This window comes from Solea solea, chromosome 2 (assembly GCF_958295425.1).
Source record: "Solea solea chromosome 2, fSolSol10.1, whole genome shotgun sequence".
In the NCBI taxonomy this organism is placed as follows: domain Eukaryota; kingdom Metazoa; phylum Chordata; class Actinopteri; order Pleuronectiformes; family Soleidae; genus Solea; species Solea solea.
In genome coordinates, this window is record NC_081135.1 from 27999589 (window position 1) to 28014641 (window position 15053).

A 15053-nucleotide genomic window follows, 5' to 3' on the forward strand; every position below is an offset into this window, starting at 1 on the left:
AAACTTAATGAGAGGATGAAGGAATATTGGGAGCCTATTAAGAGACAACACTGAGGTAGCTACAGCAATGTCTGGCAGATACCTGGTCACTCCTTGCATGTAATCACCAACTCCTGTGTACTGCACTCCTGGGCTGTGGAGCAGGGAAGGCAGACAGCTATAAACAAATATAATAAAGTCCATCAAAGCCAATATAAGTCATGCCAAACGGATTTATTTAGTCAAACCCAGACCACAAGGACAATTGTGTTGAGATCTGCTCAACAACAAAAAATACAAAGCCAAGGAACACCACAATAATTATGAAGTATAGTGGTGGAAGCGTCACACTGTGACATATATATCATCTCTTCAGCTGTGTCAGGGATTGTCAAGACCAATGGAATTTATGATTAGCTCTAAATATCACAACATCTTTAGATCAAAACCATTTTGCCTCTGTCAGAAAGCTGATCTCTTGGAATGGTCATCTCAGTCAAAATCCTGTAAACCTGCTTTCCTATCGAGTCCTCTCTGTTCATAGGAAAAAAAAACATCCAATAGTGAGCAATAATCATTAATGTCGTCTCCAGATCACAATTGGATTAACAGTGCTCGGTTGCCATGGAAGCAAAAGGTGCAGCTGAGCAAACATGGCTTATGGGAAACGAGCCGAGGAAAGCGACAGTAGAATGAGAAGTGTGATCATGCTGATCCATATTTACAATTACAAGTGTGTCCCCTGGAAGCAGCACTACAGTGTATATGAAGAGGAAAAATGGCAGTGTTCCAACATCTCCCTCTCCATGATTCCTTCACCCACTCTGTCATCCCCTGCTGCTTCAAACAACACGACACGCAGGCTCGTAAACCCATGTGCTGCAACATGGGAGGACACTGGAACGGTCAAATCATATAAAAGCGAAGATAAAAGATCACTGATAAAAGAGAAGCGAGCGTATGTTGGAAGGTACTTAATCTTGCACTGAGGTCAAGTAAAAAAGCTTTCTACTGTATGTTATTTAGGATCGATCATGAGCTTAATGATGCTGATTTGACCACTAGTGTAAATCTGAACTGAAACCAGGCCAGTGGAATTTAGTCTTGACCACTGCACACTGTGCACCACATCTGCTATTTCAAAGCATCTTACTATTTACCTATGCGTACATGGTTACTAGGGCTGGACGATGTTACGCTAACTTTTCCTCAATATAAAAACAAGATAGACGCCATAGAGCTTTGATAGAACTCATTTCATCCACATTTTCACCGACAACCCAAACATCCAATGACAATCAAACGGGTGCTTTGAACCAATCATGAGGCTGGAATAGCTGCAGCCACGTCATGTTAGGTTGAGGCCCACAGTGTTAGACAAGCAAAGGGAGGCACGTGTGGTCAGTGTTTTCATGACCACAGCCAAGCGCACCAACATGCCAGAAGTGAGAGCGAGTCAAAAGAGAAGATGGTGACAGAAAATGCTTGTGCATTGCACATGTACAGTACGTACACCGGTGGTCCTCCCTTTAAAGCTGACACAATGTCAACATTCCAACAGCAGACCATAGAGTCTTCTGTCTATATGTTTTTTTTCCCCATATCACCCAACCCTAATTGTAACTGATCAGAGCAGCCACAGTGCTCAGTTCAAAATCTATGTCCCATATGTCACAAACAAAACATCCTGTTACTGTATTTAAAGCATTTAAAAGTATATTTTTTTTTATCAATTTGTACAACAGAAATGTGGCATGCGGCAGATCAGTGATGCAGCCTTCATGCATAGTATGTGCGTCCCAGGGTAGACTCAGCCTGCAACTAACAGTTATTTTTAATAATTGATTAATCTGTCTCATCTGTTATTTTCTCAATTAATTGAGTCATCGTTCGATCCAGAAAATGTTGAAAAATTGTGATGTTCTCAATTGTGTTTTTATTGTCCACAAACCAAAATTATTCAGTTTTAAAGAGTTATGTTATACCAAAAAATAAAGAGAAGGGATGGCACGATACGGTATCTACCAATACTGATATCAGTCTGATACAGTCATTTTAGACCTTTTAAAACTATGTTAACAACACATTCAAGCTATTTTAAACACCCAATTCTCCAAATGTGTAACAAATATTCTTCTCCCATTAAGACAGGATATTTAAATTTTTTTATGGTCTGAAGCATGTCATATATAGGATTTTATCGGCTCTTACATTTTGATCTGTCCAATATCTGATCCAGTGATTTTCAACAGTATTGTATCAGCTCATACTTTAAAGAAACCAGAAAATCTTTACATTTGAGTAGCAGAAAATTTTAGTTAGTTGATGATTAATTTAGTAGTCGATAAATAATTGATTAATCGAGTATTTGTTTCAGCCTTACTTCTGAATCACTAATGTTCTTTTATCCTGATTATACTGTATATCACCATTCCTATCAGCAGGACGAGGATGCTTTCTAGTTCACTGAGATATATTGGAGGTGCCCTGTATAGTGGGGTGCAGTACTGTATAAGGTGTGATTAAAATAGTGTTTATGGTAGAAGATTAAAGCTGAAGGGGGGCAGCTGCTTCCCCATGTCCCCAAGATTCAAAGCACAGGTTGTTTTGGAGAAGGAAGCACGGACACACATGTAATCCTTGACAGTGTCACTTTGATAGATGTCTCAGAATAAAGCGTCACAATGTTTGGGTATGTGTGAATCCTGGTCTTGGTGACAGTCGTGCTGAAGTTATGTGAAGAGACGGCCCTGTCAAGAAGACAAGTCTGCTACATGACATCCAGTGAAACTCGGGATTGTATTTGTACTGTGAGTGGGTCGGCGTATGTGTAGGCATGGGTATTTATTACATAACTGAAATAGGGACGACTGGCATCCCAAAACACTGTTAAAAAGATAAAAGTCAACACTTCACCCCTGTGAATTTCTCTGTGAGATGAATAAAGTATCTATCTATCTATCTATCTATCTTCAAAACAACAACAGAATAATTCATGTTCTCGTGTCTAACTTGTAAGCGTTTATGCGCAGGATTCCCAGAGGTTTCCAGCGAGATCACAATCACAGATCACACACTCTACAAAATGTCTGCCGACATTTCCAAAAAACACTGGGATTGTCAGGCGGTGAAAAACAAAAATCAAACATCAGCTGTCTCCAAATGATGAATCAGCATTTAGTCAGCGTTTAAGAAATTCATCCTTCAGAGGTTCCTCTTCAACTTGTTCTCCTTTTCACAAATCTCACTATTGATACCTTTTTTTTTTCACCAGAACATAATCTAGTTTCACACAATGTGACCACAGTGACTTCAATAGAATTTGAACTGTGTTAGGAGTACCATCCAGCTTCCCCATAGAGAGCAATATTAACAGACCTCTCCCACTTTAGGGCAAAACACAAAAGACCCCAATTTCAAAACTGCTATTCCTCAGCCATTTTTGACTCAGTCTTCACAAGACCTATATCAGGGTCTTTGGGCAATGAAGTGCTTTAGTGGTGTGAATTCTTGGTCGACCTACACTTTATCTCACTGCCATCACTAAAGCAACCACAAACTGCAGTTGCCTGATGTTGGCTGATTCAAATCAACAAATTAGACTGCACACAGGCAAACAGATGCAGTGCCAGCTAAAATATAGAGCTCAATCAGGACATAACTGCATGTCACTAGTCCTTTTGTTCTCACCGTCTCTCCTTTCTAATATCTCCTCCTTCATTGTAACTGTAAAACAGTGGCTGTGAGGCTTCTATGACTTTCAGCTAGAAAGTCACCAAAGGACTGTGAGGGCTGTGATGAATGTAATAAAATGAGTGTTTTGTCATTGCAGCAAGAAGACAAGGGCCTTTCAGCATGGAGTTTCGTATGTTCTCCCCCGTGTGTGTGGGTTTTCTCTGGATTCTTCGGTTTCCTCCCACAGACCAAAAACATGCAGATTAAGGGATTAAGCAAAATGGACACTAAATTGACCGTAGGTATGAGTTTGAGAGCGAATGGTTGTTTGTCTCTGTATAATGGCCCTGCTGTCCAGGGTGTACCCCATCTTTCCTCTTCTTCCTCTGGGACCGTCTTATTCACATTGCGGAAAAAAAACATTTTTGCAATAACCGCGACAGCCGTAAAAAGGATTTTCAACTTCTCTTCATTCAGACATTCAATTAGAAACTTCAATTCATGATTTCAACCCCTCATTCATACCAATTCCATGCAGCGAGCCACATTGGATTCAGCTCTGGCAAAAGGCAGCAATCCCTCTGCAATTTCCGAAGAAATTGCTTTCTCTAATTTACAATACAATTCTTATTCTGCTTGTTCCAAAGCTAAATACAGCCCGACGTTTCATTAACTCCCTGTTGTTGTTAATGTGATTAGATGCATCTCTGACAATCCCTGATGCAAATAAATGGACTTTAAAAAATGTATCTGTTTAAGAAGCATAATGCACCTTAAACCTGATTTGCATTTTTTTTCGGAATACAGTGCTATTATCCAAGAAGGGTGTTCATGTAGGTGCAAAGGTCATATTGTGCTATTCACCCGAGTGCTCTCTCATCTGTTTCCTGGAGTGGAGAAAGAAAACTGATGCTTTTATTCCTCTGCAGCAGCACTGTCATTTCACAGACTGGTCTGTGTCGCAAACCTTAAGAGGCGTCACAACCTCTATGGCTCCATCAAGAAAAGCCATTAGGAGTAGCAGAATGGAAGACAGCGTAGCAATATTAACACATTTCAAAAGCAAAGTGATGTGAGATGCAATTATGCAGACTGAGGCTGTAACTCACGCATATTATGTAAGCTCATGCTGTCAGGAATGGATTCTTTTCTGTACATGAGAACATAATACCTTGGTAAATCTAAAACACCACACATATTAAGAGTAAGGTAACAGTAATTTATCAAAACACATTTAAGACTGCAGATATTTCCATTTCAGTTAAAAGGGGATCACCTGAAACACACTATGAACTTCTGGAAATCTCCAGTATGTTTAGCCATCGTAAATTATCCACGATTTCCACATGACATAACACCACTTTGGGCAAAACGTGGGGTGCATTTTTTAACAAAATGCCGGACAGTTATTGCTCCATCAGTGGCACCAATTAACGAGGACATAAGCCTTTCCGGGTTCTGCTTTTACACAATCCCATCAGTAAAAGAAAATTAAGAGGAAAAGAAGATTTTGCATTAGATTGATAGCAAAAGGAAGGAAAGGAAAGCAACTTTATTGTCATCATACTGGTATTGTACAACGAGATGTCGAGGTCAGATGGAGGGTTGCCAACCCTGGCACGGTGGCGATAGATAGATAGATAGATAGATAGATAGATAGATAGATAGATAGATAGATAGATAGATAGATAGATAGATAGATAGATAGATAGATAGATAGATAGATAGATAGATAGATAGATAGATAGATAGATAGATAGATAGATAGATAGATAGATAGATAGATAGATAGATAGATAGATAGATAGATAGATAGATAGATAGATAGATAGATAGATAGATAGATAGATAGATAGATAGATAGATAGATAGATAGATAGATAGATAGATAGATAGATAGATAGATAGATAGATAGATAGATAGATAGATAGATAGATAGATAGATAGATAGATAGATAGATAGATAGATAGATAGATAGATAGATAGATAGATAGATAGATAGATAGATAGATAGATAGATAGATAGATAGATAGATAGATAGATAGATAGATAGATAGATAGATAGATAGATAGATAGATAGATAGATAGATAGATAGATAGATAGATAGATAGATAGATAGATAGATAGATAGATAGATAGATAGATAGATAGATAGATAGATAGATAGATAGATAGATAGATAGATAGATAGATAGATAGATAGATAGATAGATAGATAGATAGATAGATAGATAGATAGATAGATAGATAGATAGATAGATAGATAGATAGATAGATAGATAGATAGATAGATAGATAGATAGATAGATAGATAGATAGATAGATAGATAGATAGATAGATAGATAGATAGATAGATAGATAGATAGATAGATAGATAGATAGATAGATAGATAGATAGATAGATAGATAGATAGATAGATAGATAGATAGATACTTTATTTATCTCACAGAGAAATTTGCATTTGCATTGAATTTGCATTAACGCTACTAGACATGCCTCTGTCCCTGGGGAAGGAGAGAAAGACCCATCGAAGTACACACGTTTTAGCAGCAAGCATGTTACCAAAGGTAAGTGCAAGCAATTAAGGATAGCTAAATAAAAAGCCAAAGCACAGCGCTTAAACAGCTATGAAAAAGCCATGTTTTAACACTAGTGCTTGGTTGAATCAACTGAAAGTTGAAAGTACAGACACCCAACATCAATACGTTTAACATGCTTTAGTAAACTGGTTAAACATCACACAGAGTAAATGTGTGCGTCACCTCATAAACTTTAGCTAAGATGGCTGAGTGAGAGCTACGGTATATAAAGTGTAAAAACCTGAGCAGCACAATCTGGATTTAAAGCTGTGGAGAATGTTTCTATGAAGTACAACGAAGAAGCGAGCCGGAAAAAAGCCACACAATAATGTTCGCTGTGTGAAACAAAATAAAAAATTCTTTCGGCAACACCACCAACATGCGCAACAACATGTCATGTTACCCAGAGGTGCTGCTTGCCAACAGGCATGCTTGAGGCCCCAGGCCAGAAGGGGCCCCCGGGGGGATGACCAACTTTGAATCACGACAGCAGCACTTGAAGTTGCATATTAGGATTTAAAAATGTTTACAATTCACATTTCTTTTGTTAGTGTCAGATTATTAAAATACTGATAAAAGCCGGTTTGTGATACTCACATACGCAAGCCACAAGTGAATTTTTGCTGAGGGTCCCAAGAGACTCTAGAATCGCCTCTGACGTTACCACCCGGAGGTGAAGGAAAAACCAATGAGCCATATCCCTGCTGTAGATAATGACCACATAACAAACTGTTGCTATTTTCATTCCAAAGGACTTAGATTTTTGTTTTTTTCTTGGTTTCCAGTGAAATATATTCCAGGAAATCATAAATTATGGAACATTTATTGAAAAGATTTTTGAAAAAATTAAGAAAATGTGAAAGCAAGTCCAACGTGACACTCTTAAATCAGTTGTGTCAAACTTTAGACAACTTTCATGCATATGTACTGTCTTTTACACATTCCAGATCTGCACTCTTCATCATGCAGGACAGGCACCCAACAGTAACAGCCCATGTTTTTTCAGATGGTCTGCTGGCATCCTGTGATATATGTAGTTATGCAGACATCACCAAAGTCGAGCTATAAATGAATACTTCATTGACAGAAGTCGTCAGATAGCAGACGTGTGCTGTTGCAGCAGGTTACCAGTGCATGAAGAGGAGTCAGTGATATTGGTGGTATTTCCGATGTTTGACTGTTTCATTCATTTTTGAGCTCTTGGACACAGAAGTGTTGGGTGGGTGGAATTTGATGGGCAGTGGGTAGGAAGATGCCGTCCTATATTTGGTTCCTCTCGGGGGGTTTGGCTACCGGATAATGAGCCTGGTGGGCCTCACAACATTCATATATTCAAAGATATTATGGAAGGTTGGACGGGTGAATTGTCTTAATTTCTTCATTTCCTAATATTACATGAGTGAGAAATGTATTTTTTATTTTAAAATTAATCTATTTACTTCCTTGAAACATTATTGCTTGGACTCATGAACCTGAGATTTATCCTCCACAGTAGTGTGTCTATAACCACTTGGCCATGTAACTGTAATTTCTATACCCACTCTGCAAAATATAGAAATGACACAAAGTACCTGAATTGGATAAAACACGCTTAAAGAAACTGGATTATGGCATTATATCACAAGACATGAGATCTTAAAGAACCTGACACAATCACATTAAACTGTCAATTATACCCACACACAGACACAGAGTAATGAGAAGAGGAGAGGAGGTGGCCATCATATGTATTAATTATCTGTATGATCTGCTGGAACAGCACATTTGCATGAAGAGCGTATGGTTCACTACATTCTATATACATTATCTGACATCAGAATGGTCGCAAATTAAAATCACAGTCAAAATTCAAGTTGCTCGGTATTATGAAACTACTTTCCTTACTTGAGTGCTAAATGTTTTTCTTGTACTTCTAAATGAAATAACTGCAATGACAGATGAAACTAATTATACAAGTCCTTTTATGGCCGTCTTAGTCATATAAAACAAAGAAAGAAACCACACATTAAGCCAGAGTTTCAACCTCAATGTCCACAGTGTTGTCCAAAGCACAAAACACTTTCTCGCCTGAATAATCAAACTCAGTTGTCAGTTTATCAGCTACCACAAGCTAAAACTAATGCAGACTAAAAGCAACAGGCTAGGAAATAATTCCACCAGAACAAAGAAGTCTGTCTAGAGGAAAGATGGTCTGGGTTTTGTGACGGACTCTAGTGGGTTTGACTTGACTGATCACAGCTCAGATATGCTTTATATTGACTTCAGTTAAGGAGAGGTGAGGTCAGACATACATGAACTGTTCCTTAAAAGGGAAATAACTTCAGGTCTACTCCCTGAATGGACTGTAAGGAACACAAAAAAGTGTAAATGGATCAACACGTTCTTTTGATAATGGACCAATCTCTGTGTGTAAATTTATACGGTTATAAGGCAAGCATTAAACCCGCTCATGAATTAAACTTGAGGTCAAACATGTAGCCCATGCAGTGAAAATCAACTTCTAACATTGTTACTCATACCTTCTCCTGACTGTGTACATTGGGGCCATGTTTTTCCAGATGTAATTTGCCACAACAGCAGTTACATCCTTCCATCTTTGTTGATTCTTGCCCATATGGTGTGCCGTAGGCTAAAGCCTCTTTTAACGTGCGAGTGCAGTTTTTGTTTTGAGCGTTGTACAGTAGCTCTCCTCTGTGGATTATGTCTGTACTGTTTGACATGACTCTTGAAAGGTTAGCTTTCTGGTTTGTGATAGACTGCCCAAACCACATCAATGTGACAAATGTATCTGCAGTTTTCGGTATGAGCTCCTTGTTTTGTCTTTGTGCACAACGCTCTTTCTACTGTTGCCTTCTGCTAGATTCCCTGCCTGCACTCGTACCACAGGGGAAAAACACACCGTCCACAAAACAAAACAGATGCGGCAAAGAAGCTATTTGGAGCACAAAAGGCTAAAAATAAATCATATGAAAGGTATTGTTGTACTGCACAAGCCGTAGTTTCCTGATGAACCTTTTCTTCACCCAATATATCTGAGCATTGTTTTTGGGAGATCAGAGAGAGGTTCTCTTCTCCTTTCTTTTCTACATAAATAGATATAAAAACCTTCTATGAACAACCCAACATGTAAACAGCTACACATGGTAAAAAGACAGAGGTAGAACGATTTATAATATAATTCAGCACAGAGACCTCACTGATGCAACATACCGAGGAAACCTTCAAACCCTAATGTCAGCAAACATCTGTTCTCTTGAGCAAAGCAACACCAACTAATGGCACTTCTCCACTATACAGTTAGAGCATGACTCTCTACACGGTCTGGGTACCAGGCCCGCCGTTTTCCATTACTATAGTACCACCTCAACATGGGCGGGGTCTTCATATCACGGCTTCACAAAACTGCCCTGACTCTGTTTTATGCACAACACAAACTATTGACGAGCAAAGCAGTTGCTCTGTACTTAATCATTAGAATCAGTTCATTTAAAAGATTGGTTCAGTACTCTGTCTACCACAGTCGTTGAACTGAAATACGTCGGAACGGGTTGTGATTTGGCTCAGGATCACCCGCTTTCAGCAGTCACTAATTACACCAGACTTCTGTTAAATGTTGAGATTTGAGACATTCAGTTGGTTGGTGTCAATAAACAATCAATTAAAATGTTCCCTCCAAAACTGCAGAACTTAATTTAAAAAGCCATCAACTATGACAAGTCGTTTATCAATGACACCTTATGTGTTTATGAACCATAATCCAATTAGTTTTCTACCTTTTCTCCCCACCCTTCATAAGAAGAGAGGTCAACTTTGGTTACAGGGATAAAGGTGGTACTACTACAGTGTCATCACCAGTTTGTCAGTACTTAATCTAACCAATCAAAAAAGTACTTATTTTAGGGGTCTGGTTCAGAAAACATTTTTTTTTTGAAGTGTACGTTCAAATAAAACATTTCAAACTGCATAAAAGAGTCACATATGCAGCACATTACCTCCACTGTAGCAAAAATAAAATAGATCAATATCAACTTTATAACGTGATAGTTGCTTTCTTGTCAAAATGTACTGTGTATCACATAATATGAAACATTTATGGTAAAAACATTTAGCGTTTCATGACACGATACCAACCTGTCTGAGAGGCAGATGAGATAACAGATTAATTAAGGAATGTGGCTCATTTACAGGATTTGATGAAGTCATACTGAGATTCTTACTTTCACTGAGCATGGTGGATGAAATTGCGGTCATTACATGGCGCGTCTTTCCACTTAAGCCATTTGGACTGTGACACATGCATGAAGAGTGATGTCAGGTTAATAAAATGGTGAGCAGCTAAAAGCGCTTTAATCCTGCGTTCTGTGTAGGGCAGGAAGAAGAGGTGTTAGGTGTGCAGACAGCGAAAAGATTATTAAAAATTACAGATCAGCTTAGAGGTCCTAAGAGGTCAATGTAAAGCGATTTACAGATACATGTATCAGATGTAATCTCTGCATCTAGCATCACAAGTCTTCTTGAAATGCAAATGATGGTAAAAAGGAGAAAGAGGGTAAAGACAGCAGGCAGGAAGTAGAGGAATATATTCTCACCTCATTTTGTAAGCTCATTAAGCAATGGGTTCGTCTTCCAAAATACATGGAGTACTTCACTTATCCAGAGAGGCAGAAGAAAAGGAGCGATTGGCAGCTAGAAGGCAGACATGGCAGTTAAAGCGCTGGTGCTGCTGCCAAAACTACCCCCGAGTGTCTTCTTTCTTACAAGAAGCCGTTCCCACTTTCTCTGTCTCTCTCACACACACACACACACACAAACAAACAAGCAAGTAAGCACACTCAGGGGGAGAGAGCGTGAGCTTGTGTGTGTGTGTGTGTGTGTATGATACTGACTAAGTATCATTGTAGGAGTCAGGGTTAGGTTTTGTTGCCTATACAGAGAACTTGTGTAAAGCTGACCTACGGTTTGTGGCACCAAACAGGAGTGTGCATTATCTCTACTGGTCAATCATACAATGAAAATAATCCATTCAGTCCAAGTCATGGTGGCCTTAAAGGAACGTCCTTTTACAGTTTTGCCTATTTAACGACACAGAAGTGTAATTACTGAGACACGGGTCCAGTGACACAGAGTCAGTTAGGGCGAACACCACATGCGACAGATCCTTTGTTGTCACAGGTCTCAGTGCTAACACACGCAGCATGTATAGTATAGAAGCGTAGCATAAATTCTAATGCAACCATAAATCAATACTTCATGACAAATATGTGACAGTAACTGGGGCATTATCAGACACATAGTCCTGCCATTTAAACAAAAAAAACACAGATTTTGCTTCATGTTGTCATTCACAAAACCTGACACTGTGCACGTCTGTTCTCCACATCAATATTTTGAATCCATTTAAGTGTATTGAAACACAAAAACCTATGAAAACCAGCCAGTGCTCTGACAACTTGCTCCAGTATCAATCATTTAATAAATCAACTATCCATCTTCTACCGATTTATCCTCCAAATGAGGGTCGCGGGGGCGCTGGTGCCAATCTCAGCTGACATAGGGCGATAGGCAGGCCACATAGAGACAAACAACCACCCACTCTCACGGTTAATTTAGAGTGTCCAATTTACCTAATCCATAAATCTGCATGTCTTTGGACTGTGGGAAGAAACCAGAGAACCCGCAGAAAACCCACACACACAGGGAGAACATGCAAATTCCATGCAGAAAGGCCCTTGTTCTGACCGGGTCACGAACCCGGGTCTTCGTGTTGCAAAGGCAAGAGTGCTTACCAGTACAGCAACCATGTGGCCCATGATAAAACATGTGTGAACAGATATAAGAAGTATTAATAGTAGGGCTAATAAGGCTGGGCATGGAAGAACCAGAGAAAGGAACATTTTTATCACAGGGAGCTGTTGGGAGGCGGCTGCCACCTCCAGTAGCTCGGCCGCCCGGCAAGGAGCCACCACCCTATACCTCAGGCGGAGCAAAGAGCCAAACACCACCACTGTAAGGTGGCGTCCATGCAGTCACCATTTTAGATTTCATTAAATCTAAAACAAAAAGAAAGGGGGACATTAGTTAAAAGCCAAATGAAAAAGGTGGGTGTTGAGCCTGCTTTTAAAAATGTCAACCCTCTTTTAATTTAACCTTCATTTGTGTCAACCATACAAAACACAGCCACAGACTGAGTCATCATCTTAGATACCATATAGCTCATTCATGTATCACCTTCACGGGTCTACTTTAAGCTGATGTATCGACCCCCTTATGAATGCTTAATGTTCACTTACTATCCAAATAGTTCTGTAAATCAACCTGTAATTCTTACTGAACACACACTGACACGAGGAGTTTAGGGATGGGTCTTTTACATTAATATACTCTAATTTAGTGAGAAACAAAACCGGGTTACTGCTGGTAGGATGAACAGATGTTCATGTTCACCAGCACCTTCCATGTCAAAGGTCCACTTTTGTAAAATATCAAACAGAACACTGAGTTTCCCAACGTCAATATCTTGATGTCTACACTTATACAGAACAAGCCAATGTCACAGCATTGTAATTTGCATAAAGCTATGATAATATGCGAATTATACAGTAGAAATGTATTTTTCCCAAAGGACAAAGCAGTAGATACATGTCCACGCCCCCTTAGAGACGTGACCAAAGGGTTCGTCTCCACATACTACACATACACCGCTGCATCTGCTACTGAGCAGCTTCAGCAGGCACCGAAGCAGACAGAGGTGTAAAAACCAAAGAGATGACCAGGCTATTCCTCCAGAAACACAGGCCAACTCCCTCAGCAAGGAGGAGCTCCCAACAACAGCAGCAGCAGCAGCAGCAGCAGCCTGTCTGAACGTTCATGACTCAATGCTTCCCAGCCCCATTCTGGATTCATCAGGCATTTAAATGGATTTGCATGCACACACTGTAGCAAGTGAACCTGACATTGGGAAATCAATAGAACGGCTACTGTCTGTAAATGAGATTCGACTATACATACAGTACAAATACACACACGTAGTGTTTGAGGCTTCGATCACGTACAGCTCATTCAGTGTGTGGTGAATTATCTCTGATGTGTGACAGACTGACTGGTCTGCTTTGGCTGCGTCTGCTATGATTTTGGGGTTTGGGGATGGAGCAGGGATTCAGGGAAAGACGTCATTTCACGAAATGGTGTGAGACCCCATTGCTGCAACACACAATGACAATGCAATGATGGCAGAAGACAAACATGCACATACTGGGCTTCTCATGTCATCAATCAGAAAAGAGCCACTATGACTCAGCACCTGTGTTTGCTTTGCACCCCTCTCTTTACTCCCTCCCATTGGGCAGATCATAAATCAATATCATGCACTGTCACACGCAGAGGCATCCTCTCATTGTTATGCTCCACACTGACCTTATGTTACAGCTCTAGCATCACTGTCTTGTAAGGTGTTACACAGCCTGGAAACAGTGCACTGTCACCGCAGCAATGCAAGTTCCCGCAGTGACCGCAATAGGTGAAGCCTATTTTTTCTTTTTTTTTTTAAGTAGCACAATGCAGACACAATCCCATCTCAACAAAAGCACAATCAAAACGCCTATTTCTGTTTTGTGCACCAGTTCTTTTTTCGCCTCAATCAATAATGCATTGTTTTTTAGGGATCTTCTCACCGGATCTGTTGCTTATAGCTGTGATTTCATCAGTCTCCCTGCGCGACACGGCTCATTTAAAAGCTGTCTGACAACATAGACTCACAAGAAGCCAGACTCAGGTCTGCTGGAGACGAACAATGCGTCCTTTTCTGCATCCTCTCACACATACACACACACACATAGAGAGAGAGAGGGAGCGAGAGAGAGGGGCATCTCATCGTTTCTGCTCCACTGCTCTGATGTCCATTCACTGTCGCGTGTAAAGACGCTATGAACGCCAATAATGCGTCCCCTTTATGTCATGTTTACATGTTCAGTAATATCACAACGCTGCTTTATACATAAATAGGAAAAGTATATATGAAATGCTTTACCTGTCCGGCGCAGTGTCTTCCAGTGGAACTCCCGGTCTGTCGGACACAGCGAGGCTCCGCAGCCTACATTTACCGTAATGACTGTGCTAGTCACACCCCCACACTGTGGTTGTGTAATGCATTTCCAAGTCATTACGGTGTTGTGGTCCACCATTTGCTAATAACCAGATTAGGAGATGCGAATAAACACACACACAATTTACAAAATTGTGACATGCAAATGTATTGTTAATGTTACACATTGTATTTGGTCCTCACCACAGCAGAGGTTAGGGTTAGGTCTGATGTAGCAAGATCCGACTTTCTCCAAAACATAAATGCTACATATGTGGACATACTGTAGAAGAGAAAAAAGTACATATATTTACAATACATACCGCACAAAATCGGAGTATAACTGTCCACTTATAAATGCATTTGAGTTCATAGTATACAAATATTTGCCACACGTGAATTTGCAACATCTGAAAACTTCTTTCAGTTGTTAATAAAGAACATTAAGGTATAAAAAAAAAATAGAAAACAACCTGACTTCTGAGATGAAGTCAGAATTCTGGGATTAAATTCAGATTTCGGACCTTTTTGAATTTGACTTTTCTTTCTCAGAATTCTGACTTTTTTTCATTCTTCCTTTTTTCTAAAAACTCTGAGATTAAAGTCTGAATTCTGATTTTTTTTTCTCACAGAAATCTGACTTTTTTCAATTCTACCCTTTTTACTAAAAATTCTGATATTAAAGTCTGATTTCTGATTTTTTTCTAAGAATTCTGAGATTAAAGTCTGAATT

At 39.5% G+C, this 15053-nt stretch overlaps 1 protein-coding gene across 1 annotated transcript in view; it reads right to left on the bottom strand.

The window, feature by feature from the left end:
* Nucleotides 1-14414, bottom strand: part of map2 (microtubule-associated protein 2) — a 67507-nt gene extending 53093 nt beyond the window's left edge. The window contains exon 1 of the mRNA XM_058622361.1: nt 14267-14414. The gene's annotated coding sequence lies outside the window, so the exon portion shown is untranslated. The remainder of the gene's footprint in view (nt 1-14266) is intronic.
* Nucleotides 14415-15053: the final 639 nt, after the last annotated feature.